Here is a 17,720-nt window from a genome sequence, read left to right as displayed (position 1 = left end):
GTCAGATACCAAATTATGAAAAAGTACTTGGGGATTATACCAATAGTGAATCTGGAAAACTATTTAGACTTCCTCTCCAGACCAAATATGCAGGATGGTAATACACAGACTATTCTTTGAGGAGATCAGTAGGAAAGTGAAGAAATATGATAAAGTCTAGAAGCCTAGAAGTTTAAAGTGCTCTTTTTTTGTTAAATGAGTACTTATGATATTACATAAAAAATATTCTGCTTTGAATTGTCTGAGTTAAATGAATATTCCCAGATTCAGAATTCTCTGTTCCACTTCTCCCTTAAAAATTATTCTTCTTTACCCTTTCAGTTCCACCATTCCACCACCTCAGTCTCCCTGATGTCATTAATGTCCCTGCTATTACCAAGTCCAATGGACATGTTCAGATCCATCAACAGCATTTGAGAGCAGCTTTCCTCCAAACCTCTATGCATGCAGCCTCTAGGACACAACCTTCCCTGGATTTTCCTCCAACTCTATTGTTTTTCTTTCTCTTGTCTCCTTTTTCCCCTCGACTTCTCATCCTAACCTCTATTAATTCTATTAACTGGGGAACCCAAAGCTTGGGTCTTGAACCCTACGGCATTGTTATTCTCTTTTTTGTTGATTTTGTCTAATCCCGTGGCTCTGTTACCATGTATATGCTAGCGACTTCCAAGAGAATATCCCCAGCCCACAGTTTTCTGAGTTCTGGATTCAAGTATCAAATTGCTTATTTGGCATCTCCAGAAGGTTATTTAACAGACAGATAAAATTCAATATGTCCCAAACCGAGCTCATGATTCTCCATTCAAGCCAAACAATTCTACCCTCCTCCGAGTGTTTCTTATCAATAAATACTACAATCACCCCAACAGGTGCTCTTAACACAAATCTGGGAGTCATCCTTGACATTTCCTTATATACTCACCCTCAATATATGAGGAAATAATTTACTTCCTCTTGTTTATTCAACCTGCCTACATATTTCTGGCATCCATCCACTTCTCTCCAATTCCACAGCCACCATAAGAGTAGGTGCCAGCATTCTCTCTCACCTGATCAACCACTCTTCCCTTGATGAACACTGAGTTTACAGAGCAGACAAAGTTCACACTCCACACCAGAGCCAGCAACGTTGTGCAGGGTTGGCTGCCTTCCGCCCTCCCACTCCATCCTCTGCATCTCCCTACACACTCCCTAAACTCCAGCCGAATTGGTTTCCTCTCACTAATATAATCTCAGTAGGCATTTCTGAATGAATGACGGAAGAAAGGAAGGAAGGAGTTACAGGGAAGGAGGAAAGCAGAGTAGGAAGGAGGATGGGAAGAAGGAAAAAAAGGAATAGGCTTAAGGTCATTAAAAAGAAAATCTGTTCCTGGAATCAGAAAATCTGAGTTTGAGTCCTAGCTCATTACTTAGAGTATCATGAACTTGAAAATGGACATAATGTCTCCCTTACAGGGGATGCATTAAAGGTTAAGTGAGGTGATGTGTATGAAAGTTGTCTGTACACTATCAAAGCACTGTACAAACAGAATATGGAAGCATAAGACATGTAAAATACCCGAGGAGCCTATCATAGAGATAATGCCATTTAGATGGTAAAAAGAAATGAGGCGAGCGGATCACGAGGTCAGGAGTCGAAGACCAGTCTGGCCAAATCTCTACTAAAAATACAAAAAAAAAAAAAATTAGCCGGGTGTGGTGGTGTGTGCACCTGTAATCCCAGCTACTTGGGACGCTGACGCAGGAGAATCATGTGAACCCGGGAGGTGGAGGTTGCAGTGAGCCAAGATCATGCCATTGCACTCTAGCCCGGGCGATAGAGCAAGACTCCTTAAAAATATAAAAAAGAAATAAAGAAAAGAAAAAAGAAAAGAAAGTTCAATGGCTCTCAATCTTTTTCTCCCTCTCTCTATTGTTCACAAGTCATAACTGTATAAATTCATCATATCCATGTAAAACAGGTTATAACACACTTCTATCTGAGCCTCTCCTTATATTACTGCAATTTTCAATAAGTTTAAAAAAGGGCTCAGCCTTGACCACTCCCTGACCCAAGGATTATCAAATTTGTGTAATTCTCACAAGAAAAATATATTATTCCCTTAATGAGTATGATCACTTTCCTAAATTTTTGTTGTTGTTACTGTTGTTGTTTTGTTTTTTGAGATGGTCTTGCTTGTCACCCAGACTGGAGTGCAGTGGCACCATCTTGGCTCACTGCAACCTCCGCCTCTGGGATTCTGTGATTCTCCTGCCTCAGCCTCCCGAGTAGCTGGGATTACAGGCACCTGCTACCACGCCCAGCTAATTTCTGTACCTAAATTTGTTTTGAAACAAAAGTATTCTATAATTTTAACAAATGCAGAGGAGCACATACAAGAAACAAATTCCCAGAAGTTAAGGTATCAAGTAATACTAGTTTTGGATTTTGAATTATTTCCTGATTACTTGGGAACATCATTTTCCATTTCTAAACCAACATTTCCTTGTCTCTTAAAATTCATAAGAAGCAACAGCAAAGAAGATATAAAAGATATATCTGCTTCTTAAGTTAGACAGCAGTTAAACACATAACAAATTGAAAATAAAAAATAATTTATCATATTCACATAAAATAGTTTTAAAGGAAGCAAGCACATGCATGTCTTGGTAGAAAATGTCTTTATAATTATGTATCACATGTTTATTACTTACTAGATTAAAACAGTAGTAATAATAATCTACTGCTGATATAGTAAAGGCAATTCCCTAGGTGTTTCTTTTGGTAAAAGCACCTAGCATTTATATTTGTTAAGTGTATTTTTCCATGAGCAGAGTTCTCTGAAAGCTCTATCAATAGTAATAAAAATGGCCAACTGTGATTCGGAGCATTTAGTCAGCACTGTATCCATATGTGTAAATTCCAAGCCAGGCATTCATTTCAACTCAATTCTGCTGCTTCACTACTGCTATCTTGTTGACCAGAAAAGTACAGGACTCAAATTCTCCCAAGGAACTGCCAGACTCACTTAGTCCAAGCAAAGGAGAAAAGAAGCCAATTATGAATCTTATTACTTCCACAATTCTCCTCAAGAGAAACATTATAAGAAAGAACACCAAATTAAAAAAAAGAAAACCGACTTGTTTCCAAGGGATCTTGATCAAACCAAGCTTACTACAGAAGTTCTTCTGAAATTAGATATAATAGGATTTTCAGGGAGGTTTGATATTTATCCCAAGGTAAAACAACTTCTTACTGCTTTACCTTTCCTTTATTTAGTCTGACTCAAATATTATTGTAGTTACTGGATTAGAGATTCATTTTAAAAAGCAACTTTTCAGACTTGAAATAGCTTTATGAAAACATCTCACATTTCAGCAGCTAAAGACAAGTGTTCATGGTTTTGCCAATTCAATTCACTAGAAGCCATCTAAGTTTGCATGGTCTCTCTCTTTTTTTCCTTCCCCTACTGTGGCTTTGAAGTTTAAAAAGAACTTCATATATTTAGGAAACAGAGCGATTATCCCAAGGCTCTGAACTTGAGCTTAAGAAAAAAAAGCGCTCATCTCAGGAGCAGAGATGTGTGAGCATATGCCAGGCAGGAATGCATGTCAGAGTCCTTTGATGGAAATTCACAGTCTCAGAGATGTACCCAAGCAAAGCACAACAAACAATGAAAGCTAATTGCCAGAGTCAGGGTTGTCTTCATAATGGATTGCATCTGCATAGCTTGGCGTCCAGTGTTAATTAACCACAGCCAGGTTGGGATTGCTTCCTGATTTCACTGCAGCATGCCTCTGAAGCAACAGCAATGTCCACAGGTTAGCATTATCCTCCCGTGCCACTGTCCCCGCTGGACAGCACAAAACACCACAAATGAAGAGGCGAGTGAAGAACTGAAATGGCAGTTCTTATGGGATCAAACAGAAAAGCACTGAGTTTTACTATTTTATTACTTCCTTTAGCAGGGATCAGCTCCAATCAATTAATGATTTAATTACCTAGACTAATTAAGATAATGAACAACAGCAAGCCTACAATCAATTAGCTTTATCCAAACTTTCTATTTTGAGTATAGGACCTTAAGGACTATACTCTATGTCTTTGTTGCAGCAATGAAATATGTGGGTATATTACGGAACTGCCAGGGAAGTGGTCGCTCCCAACCTTAAGCAAACATACAAGGTCACTTGAATAATTCTTTGGTGACAGAAGGTTGTGAAAGGATGTTACCTGGATGGGCAATGGATATTTCTCCATCAGAAATGCAGATCTTAAATTGAATTATGTCTCTCAAAAGCAAGTAATGGACCAAAGACAGGAACATGCCCTTTTGGTCAGCCAGCTTCTGTGATTTGAGTTACTTCAGAGTAACCATGTAAAAATAAAAAGCCCCTTTCAAACATCCAGCAGAAAGTAGCAGTGTTTCTTGATTACATTGTTCTTGGGACAAAGTGTTCCTTAAATTACTTAGCATGGGCTAAGAAATTCATATATTTCCTATGAAAGAAGTACAGACAAGAAGCAGGCAGTTAGGGAGGTGAGTAGTCTAAGTTCTAGTTTTTCCTTTCCATCTGTTACATCTACTTTGAAATTTAAGGCTTAATGATCTGATTCCCTAATTATATTGGGTGTTCCTCACAGACAGAAAAGGTCTCCTACTATTGTGTTTAACCATGGCCACTACTAAAGTATAATCTATTATTGTCTACAATAAATATTTTTCAATAACCTTTTCCTCAAGCAAGAAACTATATAATGCATACCACAGTGTTCACATCTGTCATCTCCCAGGTACATCTCTCGGCTTACCTATACTGGTTGTGTATTGTCTCTCTCAGAATAAAAATGATCATAGTGCAAGTTTCCTTGTATGTGCCAGCAGTATGGCACTATGCTTTTAGGGGAACTTCAAACTTGCCCATGGATAAAAGGCATTAAGATTTTATACCTCACAGGCTAAGCTAGCTCTGCACCATGCAAGAAAACTGACTCACTTTCCAAATGCCTTCTAAGGCACCTCTTAAATAAAGGGGAAATCTCAATCCAACAAAAATGGATGCCGTGTATAAAATTTATATCTGTTCTTTGTTCAGCCAACCAGTTATTGAGAGTATACCATGTCTCAGGCAATGTGCAAATAGAACATAGAAAAAGTTATTTAATATCACCTCATGTCTGTTAGAGTGGTTATTATCAAATAACAAAAGGTAGGTGTTGGTGAGGATGTGGAGAAAAGGGAACCCATACACGCTACTGGTGGAAATGTAAATTAGTACAGCCATTATAGAAAACAGTATGGAAGTTCCTTAAATATGAAAAATGAAGCTACCGGCCGGGTGCAGTGGCTCACACCTGTAATCCTAGCACTTTGGGAGGCCAAGGTGGGCGGATCACCTAGGGTCAGGAGTTCCAGACCAGCCTGACCAACATGGTGAAACCCCATCTCTACCAAAAAAATACAAAAAAATTAGCTGGGCATGGTGGTGAGCACCTGTAATCCCAGCTACTCAGGAGACTGAGGCAGAAGAATCACTTGAACTTGGGAGTCGGAGGTTGCAGTGAGCCCAGATCGCACCAGTGCACTCCAGCCTGGGTGACAAGAGCGAGACTCTGTCTCAAAAAAAAAAAAAAATAAAAATAAAAATAAAAAAATAGAGCTACCATGTGATCCAGCAATGCCACTACTAGGTCTATATATTCAAAGGAAATGAAATAGGTATGTCAAAGAGATGTGTACATTCCTCTGTTTATTGCTGTAATACTGACATTAGCCAAGATGTGGACGCAACCTAAGTGTCCATCAACGGATGAATGAATAAAGAAAATGTCCTATTATGTACACAGTGAAATCCTACTCAGCCTTTAAAAAAAGAATGAAATGCTGTCATTTGCAACAATATGGATGAGTCTGGAGACCATTATGGCAAGTGAAGTAAGCCAGGCACAAAAAGACAAATACTCCATGATCTCACTCATATATGGGATCTGAAAAACTGATTTCATAGAAGTAGAAAGTGGCTATCAGAGGCTGGGTAGGGGGTTGGGATGGGCTGGGGAGATGTTGGTCAAAGGACACGAAATTTTACTTAAGAGGAATAAGTTCAACAGATCTACTGTACAACATGGCGACTACAGAAAATGTGATACTGCATTCTTCAAAAATGCTAACAGAGGCCAGGCGCAGTGGCTCACGCCTGTAATCCCAGCACTTTGGGAGGCTGAGGCGGGCGGATCACGAGGTCAGGAGATCGAGACCATCCTGGCTAACACAGTGAAACCCTGTCTCTACTAAAAAATACAAAAAATTAGCTGTGCCTGGTGGCAGGCACCTGTAGTCCCAGCTACTCGGGAGGCTGAGGCAGGAGAATGGCATGAACCCAGGAGGCAAAGAGCTTGCAGTGAGCCAAGATCACACCACTGCACTCCAGCCTGGGCGACAGAGCAAGACTCCATCTCAAAAAAAAAAAGAAAAAGAAAAATGCTAACAGAATGGATGTAAAGTGTTCTCATAACAAAAATTATAATTACATGAGGTAACACATTGGCTACTTAGCCAAATTTAGTCATTCTACAACATATACATTAAAATATCCAGTTATATTCAGTAAATACATTTAATGTTATCTGTCAATATAAAAAAATTAAAATAAAAAAGAAATCATTTAGATCCTAATGGAAGAGTCAGTCTACATAACCAAACACAGGAATCAAAGAGGAAAAAAGTGACTAGAGTTATAAAATATGTTCGGTGTGCTAAGGGAGAGGTAAATAGGGCATCTTTAAGTGCAATAAAGATGGGCAAATGAAGATAATAGAGAGTGCCTCAGGAATTAAGCATGTGATCTCTGAAGTCAGACAACCTAGGTATGAATCACAGCTTATTATGTATTATGAACAAACAGCGAACAACTACGGACAAATTACTTAACCCCTCCAAACTACAATTTACCCTATCTTAAAGTCTAGGCTAATAAGGGTTCCTAAAACACAGGATTGTTATTAAATAATCTGCCTGAAGCATAGTGCACACACATCCTAAGTGCCCAATAAATATTAGCTCTTTGTTACTAATATTAGAAGCTTTTTTCCTGGCAACAGTGGACAATATATGCTCCTGGTAATGAGCTACAACCCTTTGCAAGAAAGCAAATTTCTGAAAGACTTGGCTCTCTTAAAGGTCTCAGGGTCAAGTACATTCAGCTCATGTTCATTAGCTAATAACATTCAAAAGGTAAATCAAGAGGATATTAAAAAATAAGGCCATGCAGGGTGGCTTATGCCTGTAATCCTAGCACTCTGGGAAGCCAAGGCAGTGGATCACTTGAGCCCATGAGTTTGAGACCAGCCTGGGCAACATGGCAAAACCCCGTCTCTACAAAAAATACAAAAATTAGCAAGGAATGGTGGCAGGCGCCTATTCCCCTAGCTACTCAGGAGGCTGAGGTGGGAGGATCACCTGAGCCCAACAGGTCGAGGCTGAGGTTAGCAGTGATTGTGCCACTGCACTCCAGCCTGGATGACAGAGTGAGACCTTGTCTCAAAAAATAAATAAATAAAAATAACAATAATAATAACAGTAATAGGATATCAAAAATGTGCCCTTTCATAATTATAAATGAGTTTTTATGTCAGAATTAACAATTAACGATTTTATATCAGAAATAAAATTAGTATAATCTAAATACTTTAGGTAAGTCTTATTAAAAAGACTTTATTTCTGAGAACTTTACATATGAAGGGCCTTCAAACATTTAGTGTTCACAGAATTATTCTCAGGATCTCCATCAAACGAATAAAACTAGCCTTAAACTTTAGGCTGAAATAAAAATTCACCTTGGTAAGCACTTTGATTATTAAAATATATTGCTTTCAAGTAACATTTCTACTAAGTTCGGGAAATTAATTTAAACTCCATGTGTTCTTATGTAATTAATGCTAGATGTGAAAATATCTTACTTTATTTTAATGTCAGATATCCAAAATGTCCAATTTATAGTAACATTTAATGTTATTTCATGCCGGAACTCAACATAATTAATTAACTGGTTGTTGAATATCATTATAAAACACTGTAAGAACTCACTACCAATATATATGTAAGATAATAATATATTTCATCAGCAATATAAAATAATTGTCTTGGTAATTAAGGAAGCTCATTTAGTTCTAGTAATAGTTTATTCAAACATATAATTATACTGTATAGCTAACAAGTACGCCTTTTAATCAAATATATAATTATTAAAATATTCTTGGGGGATATAATTGGCATATTATAAATATATTTCTATCATGACTACTTAAGCCTCAATAAATGTACCTTTAAAAAGGCCTTGATTTAATTAGCATACAGTAACTCTCTCCTTGAAATGAAATTAAGTCCTTAAGAAAAACAACTAATATGAAGCATAATCTTATATTACTCAAATTACTAAACCTTGCCAAGCAAAAATAATAATAAAAACCCTTCGAGAGCTCATTTACCAAAAATACAAAGATCACATGTCTCCAAGCAATAATTCTCAGCCTGATTGCCCAGCAGGACCATGTAGGGAGCTTTCATGAAATCTATTAGCCCAGACCCCATCTACAGAGATTCTGATTAGGTTGGTTGGGAGGTGGGCCCAGGTATCTGTTGGTTTTGCGTTTTAGAAAGTCCATAAACCACCACACCAGAGACTGATAAAACGTATTTGTCCCAGCCCATAAATGTTTATTGTAGCTTCATTCATAATCACCAAATATTTGAAACAACCCAAATGAATAAATAAAACTCTGATACGGATATAATGCTACGCAAGCAATGATCTATTGATTTATGCAACAACATGGATGAATCTTAAATGCATTTTGCTCAGTGAAAGAAGCCAGACCCAAAAGGCTACATATTGTGGCAGTGTGAGGGAAATTCTGAAGTGAAGGAACTGCTATATGTAATTGTAGTAATGAATACATAACTATGCATCTCTCAAGACTCCTACAACAGTACACCACGAAGAGTGGATTTTACTCTATATAAATTTTTTTAAATCGACCAAGGAGTAGGGGAGGGAGGGAGATGCAATGCAGAGTGTGACAAATGAAATAACTGTCTTACAAATGTATCACATAACTATACTGAAGGAGACAGGGATGGAGCTGTCCTTAGTAATTTTGGTAAACAGTCTTTTGGCTGGATATTGTAAGGGTAAAGACAGCCTATATCAACAGTATTTTCTTGTTATGAATGAAAAAGAAGTCATTATTTATTACAAATATTTAGTTTACTGTTAATCAATTGTGTGTCTTTAATAATGAACAACACTAAACAATCTTAAAATCTGAAAGGTTTTGTAAAAACTTTTTACTGGTGTTATTTTCGTCACTATGTGCCTTTTTTTTTTTCTTTTTGGACAGAAGCTGGGCAGGATGAGCATGTAAAGGATTCTTCAAAGTGTGAAAGTGGACAGATACTGCCTCCAGGATCCAGAACAACAGTCATTTACAAAGCTAAAGACAGAATGCACTGAAAATACAGCAGTTTTAGAGGTAGTTCCAGCAGGGGATAATTTATCTAATCAAACAGCTGATCTCCTACATATTCTACTGTATTCAGTCTTTTCATGTTAATAAAATTTGAATATGCAAAGATCGTATCAATTCTTTTTTGGGGGGTGGGGGGGATGGACTTTCCCTCCTTGTTGCCCAGGCTGGAGTGCAGTGGCACGATCTTGGCTCACTGCAACCTCCGCCTCCCGGGTTCAAGTGATTCTCCTGTCTCAGCCTCCCGAGCAGCTGGGGCCACAGGCACCCACCACCACGCCTGACTAATTTTTGTATTTTTAGTAGAGACGGGGTTTCACCATGTTGGCCAGGCTGGTCTCAAACTCCTGACCTCAGGTGATCCCCCTGCCTCGGCCTCCCAAAGTGCTAGATTACAGGCGTGAGCCACCGCGCCCGGCCTGATTCTTTAATATGTTACAAATCTCAAAATAAAAATCTCAGAAATCTAGGTATGTGTGTGTAATTTTTATTTATAAAACAGAATCCGAGAGGATTAAAAAGACTTAAAAACAACAACAACGATAACAAAACACAACTTCTCCTGCATAACTGTCAGTGCCGGAATTTCAGGGTCAAACATTTGATCTGAAATTTGGTATCCACTTTGCTCCTAAACTGAGTCTCCAATTGCCCACTTAAAATCTTTATCCACTGAGCTTTTGCGGGTGGCGGCGAGCGCGGAGAGGACGCCATGAAGGCCTCGGGCACACTACGAGAGTACAAGGTAGTGGGTCGCCGCCTGCTCACCCCCAAATGCCACACACCACCCCTCTACCGCATGCGAATCTTCGCACCTAATCATGTCGTCGCCAAGTCCCGCTTCTGGTACTTCGTGTCTCAGTTAAAGAAAATGAAGAAGTCTTCAGGGGAGATTGTCTACTGTGGTCAGGTGTTTGAGAAGTACCCCCTGCGGGTGAAGAACTTCGGGATCTGGCTGCGCTATGACTCCCGGAGCGGCACCCACAACATGTACCGGGAATACCGGGACCTGACCACCGCAGGCGCTGTCACCCAGTGCTACCGAGACATGGGTGCCTGGCACCGCGTCCGGGCCCACTCCATTCAGATCATGAAGGTGGAAGAGATCGCGGCCAGCAAGTGCCGCCGGCCGGCTGTCAAGCAGTTCCACGACTCCAAGACCAAGTTCCCGCTACCCCACCGGGTCCTGCGCCTTCAGCACAAGCCACGATTCACCAACAAGAGGCCCAACACCTTCTTCTAGGTGCACGGCCCTCGCCCGGGTGTGCCCCAAATAAACTCAGGAACGCCCCGGTGGAAGAAAAAAAAAAAAATCTTTATCCACTGACACATAACTTGGAGGACTATGGTGAGAATTAGTGAGGCCTGACCTGTCTGGTACACAGTGACTCAATTTCAGGCTTTGAATCAGTTAATCCTATCAGAATGCTACAAGTCAGAGTATCCTGGCAAGAAATTTACTATTGGCCATAATAATGAATAACGGCCCTGCGTTTAAAGCCTAAGGTGGATCAGATGAGAAGCAGGTCACAAACCTAAAGAGATGATCTATATAATCTACTTGTTCTTGGACATCCATCACTACAGGAGAAAATTTTTGTGTCTCAGTTATCAGTGCCATCAAGAGCAATGATTATTTTCCATATTGTAATCAGAGTAATCCTAACAAAGCACAAATATAATCATCTTTACCTTTCCCCTTTAACAGCTTATTGGGTTTTTTGTTTTGTTTTGTTTTGTTTTTTATCACAGCCTCCTTTATTCTGCCCTTTGCAGACACTAGTCATATTCCTTTGAGCCTTGGCACAAGCTGTTTTTTCTGCCTGTTGGCTCTTAAATCCCAACATCACTAGCAAACTCCTAAATACTCCTGTTGCTTCCAGGAAGCCTGACCTCCAGATAGCTTGGTGCGCAGGAGAATACCTCCCCATTATAGGATCTCTGTACAAGGTTTTTCTCCTAATCCTTTACATTTTCTCCATTCATTCCCCTTGCTATTCCTAGAACCTGCCAGTCCAGGTCCTGCCCTAGGGTCTTTGGACTGGCTGTTTTCCTGGCCTGGAATACTCCTCCCCATGGCTAACTTCCCTACCTCCTTCAAATCTTTGCTTAAATGTCACTTTCTCACTGACCTGACTACCCAATTTTAAATCACATCTGAACCCCTACCCACCCCCATCATGCACTCTCCTGATTTCCCTTACTCTGGTCTTTCTCCCACCATAATACTTAGGTCACCTTTGAACACATAATATACTTTCCTATTTATCAATTGTATTGTTTATTATATTGTATTTATTGTTTTATTTCATAATTTACAGCCCCCTAGAATGTGACCTTAATGGTGCAAGATTTTTTTTTTTTTTTTTATGGTCTGTCTAGGTCACTGTTGTATCTCAAAAGCCTAGAATAAAAAGAATATCTCTGAAATGAATGAGTTGCTTAAGGACCTATACACAAGACATTCAAGAGGAAAGAGAGAAAGCTCACACTTCCCGGACCTGAACAATATCTGTGAGTTAAAATGTGAATGCAGAAAAGATCTATGGAAAAAAAAATAGCTGCTGTAAACTTAAGGTAGCAAATTAGAAGGTGTCATCAACTAAGCTCAGCAGAAAAAGCAAATCTTACAGCTACATCGACCAATTATGAGCCTCTAATCACTGCCAGGACCTCACACACATTATCCCAGTTAATTCTCACACAAGACATAACAACTGCAGGATGAGGTTCTCACACCCATTTCACAGATGAGCAACCTAAGATTAGCCTGGAAGCTACAGGAGTGCACAGACCCTACCCGTTCCCATCCTGCCATCATACCACCAGCATCCAGCGATATGCTGGCGGGCAGTAGGTGTAGAATATATAGAAGCTGCATAAAATTAAAAAAAAATATATGCTCAGAGAGGTTAACACACTTGACCAAGACCACTTAGCCAGTAAATAGCAAAATACAGGATTTGAACTCAGATCATTTTATTTAAAAACCAGTGCTCTTCCCACCACACCATATTTCTTCTAACTAAAGTTATAAAACATATACGGACCTACAAAAATGCAACAGTCAGGCCAACGATCTACCACAGTCATTCCTCAGGGCCTCTTAATAGAGAAAAATATAAATTGATATTCCTAATTAGTGTCACCTCAATAATCAAGCAACAATCATGTTTCATTTGATCTCTTTAATATTGAGACAGGCAAAGTACATTCTAGAGACAATTACAACAAAATAGATAAGTTTAAAGTTTAGCACCAAATGTTTAGCCTTCAGACAATTCAAAAGTCATTTTCACAGAAATAGTACACAGACATTACAGTATGAGTAGATTCCTGCTTCTACTTAGCTGCTCACTTGGGCAGTGCCCTTTGGAGCACTGGCCTTTGAAATGCTAATTCACTGGCTGAACTACTGTTCACCTGCTCTTTAGCCTTAACAGGTCTGTGGCTTCACATTGGGTAGCCACAGCAGTCCCTAAGAGAAAAAAGGAGCTCCAGCAACCAAGCTATTTAATCGCAAAAACCACGATTACTTTTGCACCAACCTAATAACCTAATAACTTGACTCCAGAGGATGGATGAAACCAGGAGAAGAGAGGGGGAGCCTCTCTCCCCAGCCTTGGGCTAGGAGACACCTAAGGTCTGTAAACCTGGCATTGTTAGAACCTACAAGGAGAACCAAAGGATTTAAATGAATAATTCATCATCCCAAATTCACAGTCACTAGAAGTATCTATGTAATTGTGGTTACAGTACTTCAAATGTGTCCTTCTGCTTCATATTTTACTGTAAGATACCAGGTAATAGAATGCATTCTCTAATTCACTTTACACAAACAGAATCAGCCCAAATGTTTGCTGCCAATTCTTTCTTACATTTCCTATTGCTAAGCACAGAAAGGGCTGGAAACTGCCGGTATTGAGAAATTTTATTCATTTCAATTCTACAAATTTCTAGAGGCCCTACACAGAGACTGAAAGCCTGTAGTCGCAGACGAGATCCATCCCAAAGATGTACTTCCTTTAGCCTCAATATTATTGTTACTTAATGATTTCTGATTCAAGCCAGTATGTAAAACCTAGGGATGGTTCACATATAAACCTAGATTTTAAGCTTCACTAGGAAAATCAAAGGATCTGGAGCATGCACTCCCAAATAGGAAGAAGAGAATGGGTGGTGGCTTCCCTCATGAGATACAACACAAACTTTCGAAACAGTTGAACTGGCCTACCTCAATAATGAATTTTACTTTCCTGGTCACTGGCTGTATGGAAGGCCCAGTATTGGAATGTAGGGGGTTGGGGGTGAGGCAGAATCTGAGATGAATAAATAAACTTGTATGAGAATTGAAAATTTTAGGCTGGGCACTCTGGGAGGCTAAGGGGAGCAAATAGCTTAAGCCCAAGAGTTCAAGACCAGCCTAGACAACGTGGCAAAACCCCTTGTCTACAAAAAAATACAAAAAATTAACCAGGCATGGTGGCACGTGCCTGTAATCCCAGCTACTGGGGAGGCTGATGTCCTTGAGCCCAGAAGGCAGGGGTTGCACCTGAACCCCATCCTGGGTGACAGAGTGTGTCGCTGTCTCAAAAAAGAATGAAAGAAAGAAAAGTTAGACAAATACATCTAAAAGTAACATATGAAAACTATGATACCTGCTAGGAGAGACACAAAAACCGTATCAATGTGCATTAGGTGTGTTGGGGGGAGAAGCAGGTATGGAAGAGAAATACACAAAGTGTATCCTCCCCAACCTACTTCTCATCCTCTCTGGCTGTCCCTTCTATGACTCATCAAGCACTTATAAAGTCAACTCATCATGACATCCTGCAAATTCCACCTCTTGAATAAGTTTTGTATAGGGTCCTTTGGTATCCCATATTCAAAAAGACAGTTCAGATCCTCAACTCCCTCATTCTATTTGACTTCACAGCAGTCTCCTAACTGGTCTTCCACCCTCCAATGCATCCTCCACATAGCTGCCAGTGACCTATTGAAAATTCAAGTCAGGCCACAACACTTCCCAGTTTAAAACTTTCACTGGGTTCCCTAGTAATTTGTAATACTCAGCCTCACTTGAGAATAAACTGAGGGGCATTTTTTAAATTACCTATGCTTGATCCTCACCTTCACATGTTTTTATTAAATTAGTTGGTGTGGGGCCTACATGTCTACATTCTATTCCAAGTGATTCTGATGTTTTATCAAGTTGAGAATCACCGTTTTACCGGGCAAGTTCCAAGATCATTAGCTTTGCCTTAATGCCCTCCACAATTTCTCCGTCTCCGGCACACCTATGAACATTCCCTGTAAACTCCAATAAGGAACCCGCTCCTGGTAGCATCCTGTGCGTATATCTACCTCCTGCCCTGAATTCCCTTTATTATAATTATCTTTACCACTAGTCTGACAGCAGTGACTTGGGTCTATCTTCCTTGTAACTCAAATGCCTGCAACATAGTGAGCACTAAATAAGAGTGGATGAAGACAGCAGAAAAAGATGGACCTGGAAGAGGAGGTGAGACCTGAAAGGCAAAGCTGTGAAGGGAGAAAGGGAGAAAGGGAGAATGCTTGTAAAGCTGGAAAATCAGAAAGCACTTTTTGGGCTAGCAAAATGTTGGTGATCATAATTTGTCAAAGCTTTCTTCAGGCTAGAAAAAGCAATCTAGTGGCCTGAGTAAATACACCAAAGGGATTTAAGCCAATTATTCCCTGCCCAGTAGGGGTGTCAGATTCATTTGTTAAACTACAAGCTCTCTAGAGAAACTAGATCTCAGAATGCAAGTAACTGTTTTATTATAATTATCATAATACCCCTCGTTTCCCTCTCACTCCAAATCACAACAATTGAAATGAAAAAGAAGTATGTGTTGTTCAGTTGCTAAATAGTCTTTTTATAACCTTTTCTGATGTAGTTTGGATTATTTCAGAAATAGTAGTTCTCCACAGTGGTTTCTGCTGCTTACATCAAATGAGTCATGCTGTGGGGCTCTCACTCTTTCCCCTGAGAGTTTACACCATAGTTGAATAGACTTAACTATTAGTCATTTTCCTTCATATTAAGCCGAGAGTTTTGTTTAATCTAATTAGTCCGCCTTCTCTATACAATTCTAAACAACCTCAGTCCTTACAAGGATATAGGTATGCCCTTCCTACATCTGCAGAAACGTGTGCCTCCTATTTACTGCCAGGACAAGCTGACCATAGTTCGTTCTTAAATTTTCCCATGTGAGCCAGGGATTCCAATTCCGAACCTTCTCCTTCCCACCTCCCACAAAAGCGTTTCAGTTTGCTGGCACGATGGAGCGTAGTGTTATTTCCGAGCGTTTGCTGCTGGATCAATGGTGTTTTCTCATTAGTTTTATTTTGCTTTTGATTTATAAGCACCAAAATGGTACAGAGTATATCTACACCAGAAGCATCTGTAATGTGATCAAATTCACCATGACTTTTGTGCTTTTATTTGCCTTTATGAAACCAATCTCAGGCTTCGAGACCCATGATTACAAACTGTTTCTTCACAGACCCCTTACAACGTTCCAAGCAAATGTAATACTTTCCAGCACTTTTTTCCTCTTTTTTAAGATGTTCATAGCTCCAAATGTCAGGCACGCCGTGCAATGAAAACTATCCCTCAGCTGATAAATTATTCATTTTTCAGGAGTTTGCAATTTGAAATGGCACTAACAGCTGAATACCTGAAGCACCCCCAAAAGACATGAAGAGCAATAACATGCAAAGCTTTTTCTGCATACATTTTAAAGGTTAAGCGCCATTAGACATCTATGTTTATCAAGAGATGCGCTCCCTGAACTTATTTCTTCTAATTAATCTGCGCCCAATAAATATTACTAACAAAGCAAAGTGATAAAGGAGGCTAATCAAACTAATCTCTTCCCTTTAACTAACTTCATCAGGTTAAACAAGGTCCTTTGCTGATATTCTCCACTTTCTCCTGTCTGATGACGAGCTGTAGGTGAGTAAGGTCAAAAGCAGGGGTGATCGAACTAGGACTCTTGAACAATCTGGCCCACTGCACGTATTTTTAAATAAAGTTTTATTGGAATAGCGTTTTACCCATTTATTTTGTATTGGCTGTGGCTACTTTCTTGTTACAGTGGCAGAGTTGAATAGCTGTGATAGAGACCCACAAAGCCAACAATATTTACCATATAGCTCTTTACAGAAAACATTTGCTGACCTCTGGTCAAAAGGCATGCAAAATGTATAAGGCTTTTAAAATGTTAGCGCCAAGTAGGGCTTTAGCTAATGTATATCAATGTGTTCATTTACTCTAAAAAAAAAGAAAAAGAAAAAAAAAAAAAAACCTTGCATTTAAAAGTGTGTTATCTAGAACACCATCTGTGTTACAGTTCCAGAGGAAACTGCAGCTCTAAGATTGTTCCTCAAGCTGGTAGATGCTTCATTTTGATAACAACAATCACCATGTGTTTCAGTTATTTATTGCTGTGTTAAAAACCCCTTCAAAAATGGCTTAAGGCAAAGATTTCTTTGCACATGATTCTTCCCTCCAGGCCTCAGCTAGAAGATTTTAAACTCCACCTCCCATGTGGTCACTCATATGGCTTATAGTCATGAAGAAGAGGCTGGACTCTGGCTGGAATGCCAAGATGGCTTGGCTCATATATCTAGCTCCTCACCTGGGACAGCTGCAACAGGTGTGGGCTGGCTGAGTATTTCTCCCTCTCTGTGGGGTCCCTTCAGCAGGGCAGCTGAGCATCTTACTATGATGACTCAATATGTCAGAGAGTGAAAGTAGAAGCTTCCAGGCTGCTGAAGGGCCAGGCCCAGAGCTGGTGTACTACCACTTCTGCACCCTCCTATTACTGATCAAAGCCAGTCAGGGGACTAACCCACATTCAAGGAGTGGGGAAACGGACTGCACCTTGATGAGAGGAACTGTAAAATATTTTGGCCATGATTTCCAATTTACCACACCATGATGATGAGTAAAGTGACAACATGATCACAATGACAAAATCTTGAAAGCAGACCTTACTGCTGACAATTTATAATCAAATTGACAAAGAAGAACAAGAAAGCCTAATTAAAAAAATGGAAATCATTTTATAGTGAAACACTAGTCACACAGAAATCAAAAATTTCCAAATTGATGTGGTTTTTTTAAATTGAAATTAGAAGCCATTCTAAAAGCCACTCAGTGCTTCTCAATTCTTACACAGTGTGTAAG

The 17,720-nt window shown here is 39.6% G+C and overlaps 1 protein-coding gene and 1 pseudogene across 38 annotated transcripts in view; one reads left to right on the top strand and one right to left on the bottom strand.

Annotated features, from left to right (window-relative positions):
• Window positions 1–17,720, bottom strand: part of PTPRD (protein tyrosine phosphatase receptor type D) — a 2,309,829-nt gene that overhangs the window by 391,224 nt on the left and 1,900,885 nt on the right. The gene's annotated exons all lie outside the window — the stretch shown is intronic.
• LOC464992 (ribosomal protein L18a pseudogene) lies at window positions 10,210–10,795 on the top strand (annotated as a pseudogene).

This window comes from Pan troglodytes, chromosome 11, assembly GCF_028858775.2.
Source record: "Pan troglodytes isolate AG18354 chromosome 11, NHGRI_mPanTro3-v2.0_pri, whole genome shotgun sequence".
Classification (NCBI taxonomy): Eukaryota; Metazoa; Chordata; class Mammalia; order Primates; family Hominidae; genus Pan; species Pan troglodytes.
Note: the sequence above shows the minus strand (reverse complement) of the source record. Positions and strands in the feature narration are given on the sequence as shown.